The sequence below is a fragment of the Priapulus caudatus genome, unplaced genomic scaffold (assembly GCF_000485595.1).
Source record: "Priapulus caudatus unplaced genomic scaffold, Priapulus_caudatus-5.0.1 Scaffold173, whole genome shotgun sequence".
NCBI lineage: Eukaryota > Metazoa > Priapulida > Priapulimorpha > Priapulimorphida > Priapulidae > Priapulus > Priapulus caudatus.
Genome location: NW_014577234.1, coordinates 170072 through 181706, shown reverse-complemented (window position 1 = coordinate 181706; position 11635 = coordinate 170072).

Genomic DNA, 11635 nt, shown 5'->3' with positions numbered 1-11635 from the left:
TCACAGCAGCCACTAATACTCGCCCACAGCAACATCGCCAAACTCGCCAACACTTCGCCAACACTGCCAACGTCGCCATACACTCGCCAACACTCGGCCAATACTCTCGCCACTCAGTAGTCGTGATAAGTTAGCAGCCTCCAGCGCAACTAGTAACGAGACTAACGAGTTTGACATGGCCAGCATCTCCATTATTCATTCACCCCACCCCACCACACCATATATATATATCTCATATATACCACACCGCCACCACGCACACGCATCACGCACACACGCACACACGCACACACGCAGCACACGCACACGCCACAGCACACGCACAACGTCACTCGCACACACACACGCACACGGCACACCCGCACATTGCATACACGCGCACGCGCGCGGCACACCGGCACGATACATTCATGCGCACACGCACGCGCACAGCACACACACACACCGCACAACACACACACACACACACACACACGCCACACGCCACACACACACATCACACACCACGCACACGCCACGCACACCAATCACACACACACACACACACACACACACACACACATAAAACACACACCTAATAACGCAATTCGGTCGTCTGCGACCGTAACAAGGATGATCTGTTCAAACGGCTGCGCACATGTCGCTATCACTGATGGCCGTCAAATGGATTATGAAGCGACACCGGGTCGTCGTTGTAAATCGATACCCAGCCGACGGATAGCCGATTTGCTACGTGCATTATGATGCAGCGCGCTCGTGCGTACTGATCACTGCGCCGCGACGAGAGCGAAAGGAAAGTTGGGACGAACGCTGAGTGAAATGCCCGATACCAATGTCGGCGCTTCGACGCGAGCGCCATAGATAGGCCGCGTAGAATTTCTTTACTTGCGCGTGCGTCGTCGTCGTCGGCGGCTGGCAGGTGTCGTCGACGGTGTCCGTTTGTCGTCGTTTCTACGTCGTCGTCGTTATCGTCAGCTTCGTCGTCGGCGGCGTTGTTGTCGTGAATGTCGGAGTCAGTCAGGTGTTGTCAGTCAAGGTGTTGCGTCGCCGTCGTTTTGCATGCGCGCGGCTAATTCTCCGCCATCGATCCTCGTTACGGCAAATAGCTATATCTGGGGGCCTGGGTTGTCAGAACAAAATAGTCTTACATTAGTTCTTAACATTAACTCCACTCGTAAAACCGTGACAGAAACATTCGCAAATTACGCAGAACGAAAAAATCCTCGCCAGAATACCTCTTAACATTACGGAGAGCCGCAGACGCCTCTCGTAACTTTAATATTAAGTTGAAAAATAACACATTTACACTACGAATTACAGATATATAGTGATATTATATTTCATAATAATTAAATCAAAATGTGGTTTTTCTTGAAAAAACGTCAAAATCATTTAATTATCTACCGCCCTAATAAAACACAAACGAATACACTCTACAAATGGCGTATGATTTGTTCTCGTGTTCTAAAGCGTTTTCGCACGCTGCCACGATCCGCGTCTCGCGCGTACATGTGAGAATTGTCTTGTTGCTGCAGAATAATATTCATGAACCAGTCGTTTTTCATCAAATATATTTATATGTGGTTCAGCGCATCATAATATGCATAAAATACTAGTGATATGTACACATAAATGTGTATGGAACTTTGAATTGTAATTGATTCTCATCGCAATCAGCACCTTGTGATGAGTTCCTGTTATCGTAAGTTTTCTAATAAGCTGCGGATGTGTTTCTGTCAACGCTAGTCTCGCAACCATTAGCATTAGCGTAAGTGTTATCGTAGGCCATTAACTTTAGGCTATTAACTTTACGATGTAACGGGCCCACGTATATTAGCCTGACTGCTTCATAACTGATACGCGTGCGTGCTGCGTGCGTCGTGTGTCGTGCGTGTGCACTGTGGCGTGCCTGCAGGCAACCGAGGCGAGCGTACGTGCGCTGGCGTGGCCTGCTGTGGTGGTGTGTGCTTACGTAGGTGCGTTAGCGCGGTGTGCTCGCTGTTGTGCGTACTGCGTCGGCGCCGCGGTGAGCGTTGGTTGCGTTCGTGTTTCGGTTGTTCACGTATGTGCGGGCCGCTGCGCGTTGTGCACGTGTTATGTGCGTTGTGGCATGTACGTGTGCGCGCGTTCGACTGCGCGTGTGTATGTATGTATGTGCACGCGGGCGTGAAGGTACCCGCCCAATGTACACACACGTGTATGAACTGCGACGCCCTCCCTATTTCGCCTCGCTATCGCCCTCTCAATTCACGACTGCGGCACGCCTTATTGATTGCAGCCATACGAGCATGCACACATTAGATCTATAGCTCACATAACAATTTCTCCCGCGCAACGCTCATGCAGTCGCACAGCAAAATATCGGCTGCGCGCCCGAGATTACACACCGAATCCAGGCTTTCGTACGAGAACGGTCTTTTAGCGATGTCTCCAAAGGCGTCGTCGTCGTCGGCAAGGCGTTCGATTGGATTGCCTCCAACGTGCGGCGGACGTGCCGACGACGGCAGAGTGAATCAGGTCACGTCGTCGATTGCACAGGTTGCGTGTGTGTATCGACGAAAGAGGAAACTATCGTTGACAGTGGACACAACTAATGGAACTGTGGATTGAGAAGTAGTGGGTTGACGGTAGTATTGGTGAAGTATTCGTGCTATCGTTCGACGACTACATCGCATCGGCTCGCCATATTGTAGCACAGCACACAGCACACACACACCACCACACACACACACACACACACACACACAGATGCCCGATTGCAGCGAACGGTTTCCGCGCGTCTCGCCGCTTTGTGTCGCAAGTCGCTAGCCACCACCGCACAGCACACACTACCATGCATACACCGCGCGCCGCCGCGCACGACGCCACATACAATCGCCACACACAACCACATACATCATGCACCACACACACAGCACATCACACACACACCGCACACACACACACACTTGCGCATCACTCAACTAAGCGCGCGCACAGACGCAATACACACCGCACGCACGCACACACAGCGCACACACACGCCACACCACAACGCACACACACACACACACACACACACACACTTAAACACACACACACACCACACACACAACACACCACACACCACAGCACATACACACACCCACACACACACACACACACACAACACACACACATCATCACACACACGCAGCACACGCCACGCACACTACACACGCACACGCACACACGTCACACGAAACGCAACACGCACACGCACACGCACACCACACACACACAACACACACACACACACACACACCACACACATACCACACGCACACACAACGCACACACATACACACACACACACACAAACACAACCACCACGCACACACCACTCGCCGACAGCGCGAGGGTCACTAGCAGATGATGATATAAGATGTAATCGAATACACACCTCGTCTAGCCACCTCTTGATTTTAGTGATGAAGCCGTCACATAGAAAATTAGGCACGAAGCACGGCGTATGTTTTGATAGATTGTTTTAACCTCTCACGCGTCATGAGCGTAATCAATCACCGCATTCATCAACGGCCACTGCGATTCGTGCATGTCTTTCTGCGCATTCCCATAGATGCGTTGTTGCCAATATGCGTCCACTTGTCGCGCTGTCTTCGCAATTGCTACGAAATATCTGCTTATAACAATTCTAACGATCTAATATATAATTTCCGTAATAGCTTTCATATAATATGCCGTTATAAATGTAATGTATAAATTTATATCACTTTATATTAAATGTATTTATTCTGTTTGCATACTAAAGTTTGTATACAATTCTTACGGTTCTAATATATGATCTTACACAAATAGCTCGTGTTGTAAAATGTTATTTAAAATGTAATGTCGTAATTCATGTAACGTATATTAACTGCTACCTTATTCGGTTTTATACGTACTATACGCCTCTTTGATTATATGACGGAAGAAACTCTGGGCTCCCGTCTGCGGAATCTTGTATCCAGTTTGTGATGGAATCTCACAACATTATGCGATAGATATTGGGTCTCAGGCTTTTCAATCAGCAAAGTTGTTTACAGCGATAAAAGCCGCAACGCGATCATAGCCTTCTCTCACGACTAACAACGCGTGATGAATGTGCTGCTTTCAGCGCTTGAGCGCGAGATAACGCAGTGACCAGGAGGTGTTAACATGGTGCCAGGTCTCGTCGCTTGATTGCGCTCGCGTTGATACGGTAACTAGTTCATTCGGAGAATTTCTAGCGCGAATTCGATCATTTTTTGCGGTAGATGATAGAGATCTGAGTAGATTGCCTTCCACAACGGGTACCTCTTTCCATCTGTATTGTACTTCGCTCTCTGTTCTCTCTCTCTCTCTTTCTCTCTCTTTGTTTTTCTTCTGTTTTCTCTCCGCTCTCTGTGTCTGTCTTGTCTCTCTCTTCTCTCTCTCTGCTCTCTCTCTCTCTCTCTCTCGCCTCTTCTCCCTACTCTCTCTCTCTCTCTCTCTCTCCCTTTCTTCTCTCTCTCTCTCTTCTCTCTCTATCTCTCGTCTCTCTCGCTCTCTCTCTCTCTCGCTTCTCTCTCTTCTTTCTCTGTCTTACTCTCTCTCCCCTCTCTCTCTCTCTCTCTCTCTTTTCTCTCTCTCTCTCTCTCTTCTCTCGCGCTCTCTCTCTCTCTTTTTCTGTCTTACTCCTCTCTCTCTCTCTCTCTCTTACTCTCTCTCTCTCTCTCTCTCTCTCTCTCTCTCTCTCTCCTCTCTCTCCTCTCTCTTTTCTCTTTCTCTCTCTTTCTCTCTTCCTCTCGCGCTTTCTCGCTCACACACTCTGTCTCCCTCTCTACTTTGCTTTATCTCTCCCTTTCTTTCACACTCTCTCTCCCCGTCGTACTATCTTTTTCGACATTAATTGCTACATTTTGCCACCAGCTGACGCCTCGCGCTGCTGCATGAATATATTAATTAGCAAGGCATGATATACACATGCTGCATACATCGCTATGATCTCTATTCGATTGAAGCGAGGGGTGTATCTCTGCATGAGCAGCGACAGGTGTCGCTCCGACGCCTCTCTACCAATTATGCCTAATTGTGACCTCCCATATCGTCGATGCATTATTAAACACTTTAACTGCATAACTTGTGACACTATTCATTAATGTAATTCATATATACAGCGGACGCGAGAGTAATTTGTCTACTATATTATATATGTATATATATATGTGGTGTGTGTGTGCTGTGTGTGTGTGTGTGTGTGTGTGTGGCTTGTGGTGTGTGTGCGTGTGTGTGGGGGGGGGGGGTCTAGGGCCGAGTGGGTGCCGTGTGTGTCGTGTGGGGGACGGTGGTGTGTGTGTGGTGTGTGTGTGTGTGGGTGTGTGTGGTGATGTGTGTGTATGTGCGTGTGTTGTGTGTGTGTGCTATGTGCGTTGTGTGTGTGGGGAGGGCGGGAGTGTGTAGGTGGAGTCTATCTTGAGTGTTGTGCCTGTGCGTGTTGTGTGGCGGGGAGCGTGGTTGTGTTTGGTGTGTTGTCGTGGCCTGTGTGATTGTGTGTTGTGTGTGTGCTGCCGTTGTGCTGTGTGTCATGTGTATGTAGCGTGTGTGTGGTGGGGGGTGTGGAGTGGTGGGTGCGAGTGTGTGCTGCCGTCATCGTCCTTGTCCTCGTGTTGTGGGGGGGAGGTGTTTGTGTTTGGTGTGTGTGTGTTGTGTGTGTGGTGTGTGGTGGTGTGTGGTGCTGTGTGTGTCCGTGTGTGTGGGCGGGGGGCAGTGTGGGTGGGTGTGTGTGTGTGTGTGTGTGGTGTGTTGTGTGTGTGTGGTTGCTTGTGTGTGTGTGGGGGGGGGGGTGTGTGGGTGACGTGTGTGGTGCGTGTGTGGTGAGGGGAGGTGTTTTGTCGGTGAGTGTGTGTGTGTGTGTGTGTGTGTGTTGTGTGTGTCCGTGTGTGTGAGTGTGCTGTATGTGTGTGTATGTGTGGTGGTGAGTTTGTGTGTGTGTATGTGTGCGTCGCGTCGCGTGCGTGCGTGCGTGCGCGCGCGTGTGTGTTTGTATCGTAATCATGTCAGTGTTATTCTAGCTGCTACGTGTGTGTGTGTGTGTGGGTGTGGGTGTCACCGTGTTTCGTCACCGCTGTTCGTTCGACGAGCCACCCTATATGATTCACCTAGACGCATGTTGACGCTTGTCGAATGCGGTGCGGGAGTTGTTTGTGATGCGCGTGTTCGTTTTACCTTTTACTACAACTGCGCAACAGCTTGTCCGCAGCAGTGCACGTAAACAACGCATAAACGTGTATAAATAAATAAATAAATATATATATATATATATATATATATGAAAATAAGCTATTCTAAATGTGTATTCATATAAAATTCATCTTTTTATATGCGCTTATGTGTTTTATATGTCACTAAATAATTAAACATCACAGTGCCTCGGGTTCCATTGCAACTGTGTTCGCATCACTGATCTTATATACCAGCTAGTCCTCAGAGAAATCAATTTTTGCATAAAATAGGAATACGTTCAGATTACTTATTCCGTTCCTTCCGTAGAGTAGAGCAAAATATCGCATATTTTCAGTGCTTTTGAGTGGGGTGTAGAGAAACCTCACCTCAACGCCATCTATGGAAATATTATTACAACTATATCCCCGTTATGAATTATATAGTACAACGCTTCAGCGCCATCTGTGGGAAGACAGCGTCACTGTGTAGTCCACCAAACGCAAATACGTGTCGCGGAATAATATTAATTTTTCTCACACAAATATCGACATACAACACGTGCGCGAACGTGGTAGACAACCAACTTCCACTGTCAATGCAGGACGGGAGAGATTGTTTATGTTACAGGAGACTGAAAGACTCCTCTGCACTCGTTTTACGCAGGTGACAAGAAACAAACGTCGAATTCGAGAAAAAAGAAGACATATCGACTCACCGTTGCAGCCACACATCCGGTACGGGGTCGCACATCGTAGAGGTTCCACCTGCTGGCCGGTTCTTAAAAGCAAAAGAAATTCGATTTGTTCAAACTGCTTCTAAAGTTTTTCATTGTTTATTTTACTTCAAGCATTGAAAAGTCAGCGTCGAATTCATGTTAGAACATCGTGAGGCCTATGAATTCATATCAAGAGTACATAATAGGAGATAATAATAATCTAGATATAATAATCTCCTATTATGTACTCTTGATTCATATTTATCTTGTGTTAAATCCAAGAAATTAACTTACTATCGAAAATTTCGATAGTAAGTTAATTTCTTGGATTTAGCACAAGACAAATATGAATTCATCGTTTTCAACGAAATCCAATGCACTTGTTTCATTTATCGTGAGGTTTATCAGCAAATGACGAATGGAATATTCTAGTGGCGCGTTGTCAGGAACGTCATAAATGATTACGACATTATTAGACTAAAATATCCAAACTTTCATACACGAAACGTTATAAAAAGCGTTGCAAATCTTATAAGGTTTTAGACTGGTGACGTATAGTCATGACTATTTATTGTTCTTATGACAGCGGTCTATTGGACCGTTGAATCTATCAACATGTTCTGCTTGCATTTATGACAAATACGACATACGCATATATACCCTTTCCTATGACACTATTTGTCATAGGAAGATTCTTTCTATGACAAATATTGGCGAGTCAACTTCGTTCCGCTTTACAGCTGAAATTCACTGCTTGCGTTCATAATAGCGCTCCTAAACTCCTATGATGCGCACAACACATACAATAATATTTGGCATAGAAAGAATCTTCCTATATGACAAATAGTATCATAGGAGAGCGTATATGCGTATGTCGTATTTGTCGTAGATGCTAGCAGAACAGGCTCAATCTATAGCAATGATCGCCCATTTTCACTTCAGTCGTCGTTTCTCACGACAGTTATCTTATCTCTGAACTTTTATCGTATGAAATTCAAATACGATACAATACAGCAATATCAGTTGCATGTCACACAGAACTCTATATTTTTGCAACTTTTCAACTTCTTTTAATGTAAACTTGTTCTATACTAGACACTGCCCGTTACCACTGCCGTAGACACTGCCGTGTATGTTTATATTTATTTCTATAAAAAAAAAAAATTAAAAGTGTTAAAACAATATATTAACTCATATAAGATCCGATAGGTGGCGCGGTTTGTTTTCATTAGAGCGCGCGGTGCAAAAATTTCCCACCATGTTTTTGAACGTGGAATGTGAAAAAAATAAAACTGTGAAAAAAAATTGCCCATGCAACGTGTCATGATCTGTAGAATGTTCCGACCAAGTTTAGTGAGGTTCCGTTGAGCGGTGCGGAAACGTATAGCCGGACACACAGACAGAAATTCCTTAATTTATAGTAAGATACAGTCTAAATATGATTCCCACACGGAAATCTAGTAACTACGACTCACTTCACCTACATATCACTATATAAACTATATTGCTGCTATAAATAAATAAATAAATATATATATATAGGCCTATAATATCATCACTCACCTAGCCTTCCTGGCTGTTGCTTGCCTCCCTCTAGGGATAAATGCGTCGATGGCAGCAACTTCACGGCTAGGAACTGCCCACCGACCTGTCCTCGATATCCCATAACACATGCGTACATCGTCACAGTCACTGTCTATAGGGGCAATATCGTCTGCTATACGTGCATGCGGCTGTCCCCGTACACTTGTCTTATACCTCTCCGTGCCACCTCGTAGGTTAGCTTGACGAATTGTAATTTTGCTTGAGAGAAAAATCCACGATATTCCGAAACACAAGCCATGCATCGGCAGGGCAACGCCACCTGCCTATACGTGCATGCGAAGTCGCTCTACACTGTCTTGTCTTATATGTCCTCGTAAGTTAACCTAACGAATGCCTATACGTGCTTGAGGCAGAGTCTCCACACACCACTTGTCTTTTATATGTCCGCGTAGGTTAGCCTAACGAATTGTATTTTTTCCTGAGAAAAAGGTCCACGGCATTCCGAAACACAAACATCGTCACTATGTGGGGCAACGTCACCTGCCTATACGTGCATGCGAAGTCCCTCTACACTTGTCTCATATGTCTTCGTAGGTTAACCTAACGAATTGTGTTTTTTTCCGGCGAAAAAGATCTACGGCATTCCGAAACACGAACATCGTCACTATGTGGGGCAACTTCGTCTGCCTATACGTGCATGCGTGCGGCAGCGTCCCCCTCGTCTTATATCTTTCCGCGTCACTCCGCAGGTTAGTTGTAGGGGTTGTAACGGATAATAGTAATCCAGCAGCAGTCCGGAGAGTCCGTACCCCGAACTCGTTCGTCTGCATGCGCTAGCATCATCATCACGGCGATGACACGTGATGCGATCACCGGGTCGAGCAGACGGACGAACACACGGCCGTGCTTGTGTGTCGGCGGCGATGTTTTTCCTGCGTTCGCGTGATCCATAGACACATAAACACGCGCACGCATACACCCGCACGTGCACACGCACGGCACGCTACGTCGCGCGCGGCGCGCGCAGCTTCGGCTTTCTAGTTCCGCAGGAAGCAAGTAGTAACATATAGCACTGGCGATCGGATAAGTAATGCATGAATACATTCGTGATCCTGGAAGAGTTGCTGCATATACCACACGCAACGCGCCGCCACGGCATCCGCGCACGCACGCACGTCAATTTACGCTAGCTCGCACGCACACGTCAACGCGCACGCACGATCTACACGCTTGTCGCACGCGAGACAGCAACACACACACGCACCGTACCCCACACAAGCACACGCATGCATGCACGCATTACCTCACACACATACGACACCCACACACATCACACAGCACACACACGCGGTGGCTCGCCTTGGGCGCACGCACGCACGCACAACACGGCACGGACATCGCACCACTCACGCACGCACGCAACGCACGCACACACGCACGACGCACGCATATACATATATACTAGCGTACGATCCCCGGCTTAGCAGACGTTAACGACACGGAGGGTAAATGAAGCGTAAGGACGGCTAACAGCTGGCGATGTCACTCTATAACAGTAAGAGCAGCCTAGCAGACGTCGATCCGCACAGACCGCGCCCCACACATACGATCACAGGTACTACCCTATATATTATATATATATAATAAATATAATGATATATAAATATATCTTTCTCGCATCGCTCTCTCTCCTCTCTCTCTCTCGTCCTCTGTCCTCATCTCCTCTCTCTCTCTCTCGTTCTCTCTCTTCGTCCACCCCGTCTCTCTGCTTTCTCGCTCGTCTTTCTCTCTACTTCCTCTCTCTCTCCTCGTTTCTCTTATCTCCTCTTTTCAGGCTTGGTCATCATTTCCTCGCTCTCTTCTCTCTCTCATCTTCTTCTCTCTCTTTGCCGCTCGTATGCTTTCCTCTTTCTTCCTCCCTCGCTCTCTCCTCTTTATCTCTCTCATCGCTCTCTCCTCCTCTCGCTCTCCCCCTCGGTCTCTCTTCTTCTCTTCCTCCATCGTCTTCGCTTCTCTCGTCTCTCTCTCGTTCCGTCTCTCTCTCCGCGCTCGCTCCTCGATCTCTCCTCTCTCCTCTCTCCTCTCTCTCTGTCTTTCTCTTCTCTCCCTCCTCCCTCTCCTCCCTCCCCCTCGGTCCTTCTCTTCTCTCTCTTCTCTGGCCGTCATAGTCTCGGGCGAGGCTCGGTCTCTCTCTCTCTGTCTCTCGTCTCCTCTCTTCCGTCTCTCTCTTCCTCTCTCTCTCTCTCTCTCTCTTTCTCTCACGTGGCGCCGCAAACAAACGCGCACACGTTGCAGTGAACACACGAGTGTAAGACTCGAATGTCGAGGTGAGAATCCTGTTCCTGCTTATATCAGTCGTAGAAAACATCATGGGTTAGGTGTAGGTATAGTGTAGTAGTGTAGTAGTATTGTCGTAGTAAGTGGAGTATGTAGTAGTGGTATAGTTGGTAGTGTAGTGGTAGTATAGTGTATAAGTAGTAGTAGTTAGTAGTAGTAAGGTGTAGTAGTTATGGTAATAGTTAGTAAGTAGTGGTAGTAGGTGTATCGTATGGTAGTAGGTGAGTAGTAGTAGGTTAGTAGTATAGCGTGTAGGTGCGCGATGCATAGCGGAGGATATCGCTTTCTACGAGGTCCGCGATTTAAAATCTCGGACGGAAACTGAAGGAATTTCAAGGAAGGTTCGTCTCACTAGTCTCTCTTCTCTCTTCTCTCTCTCTCGAGTCTCTCTCATCTTCTCTCATCTCTCTCCTCTCTCACTCCGTCTCTGCTCTTCGATCTTTCATTTCCTCTCTCTCTCTCCGTCTCCTAGGTCTTTCGTGTCTCTCTCTCTCTCTGTCGTTTCTCGTCTCTCTCCCTCTTTTCGTTCTCTGTTTCTCTCTCTTTCGCTCCCTCTCTCTTCCGTGTCTCTCTCTCTTCTCAGCCTCCTTTTCTTTCTTCTCTCGCTGCTTCCGTTCTCGCTCTCTCTCTCCTCTCTCCCTCTCCCGTTCCTCTTCTTTCTCTCTCACTTATCCTATCTTCTCTCATTCCTCTCTCATCGCGGTTTCTGAGCACAATCGCTCAATCTCTCATCTCTCCATTCTCTCATTCTCTCTTTCTTCTCTCTCCTCCTGTTCCTCCATCTCTCTCTCTCCCACTCTCGTCGCTCTCATTTCTCTCTCGATCCTCCTCTCCATC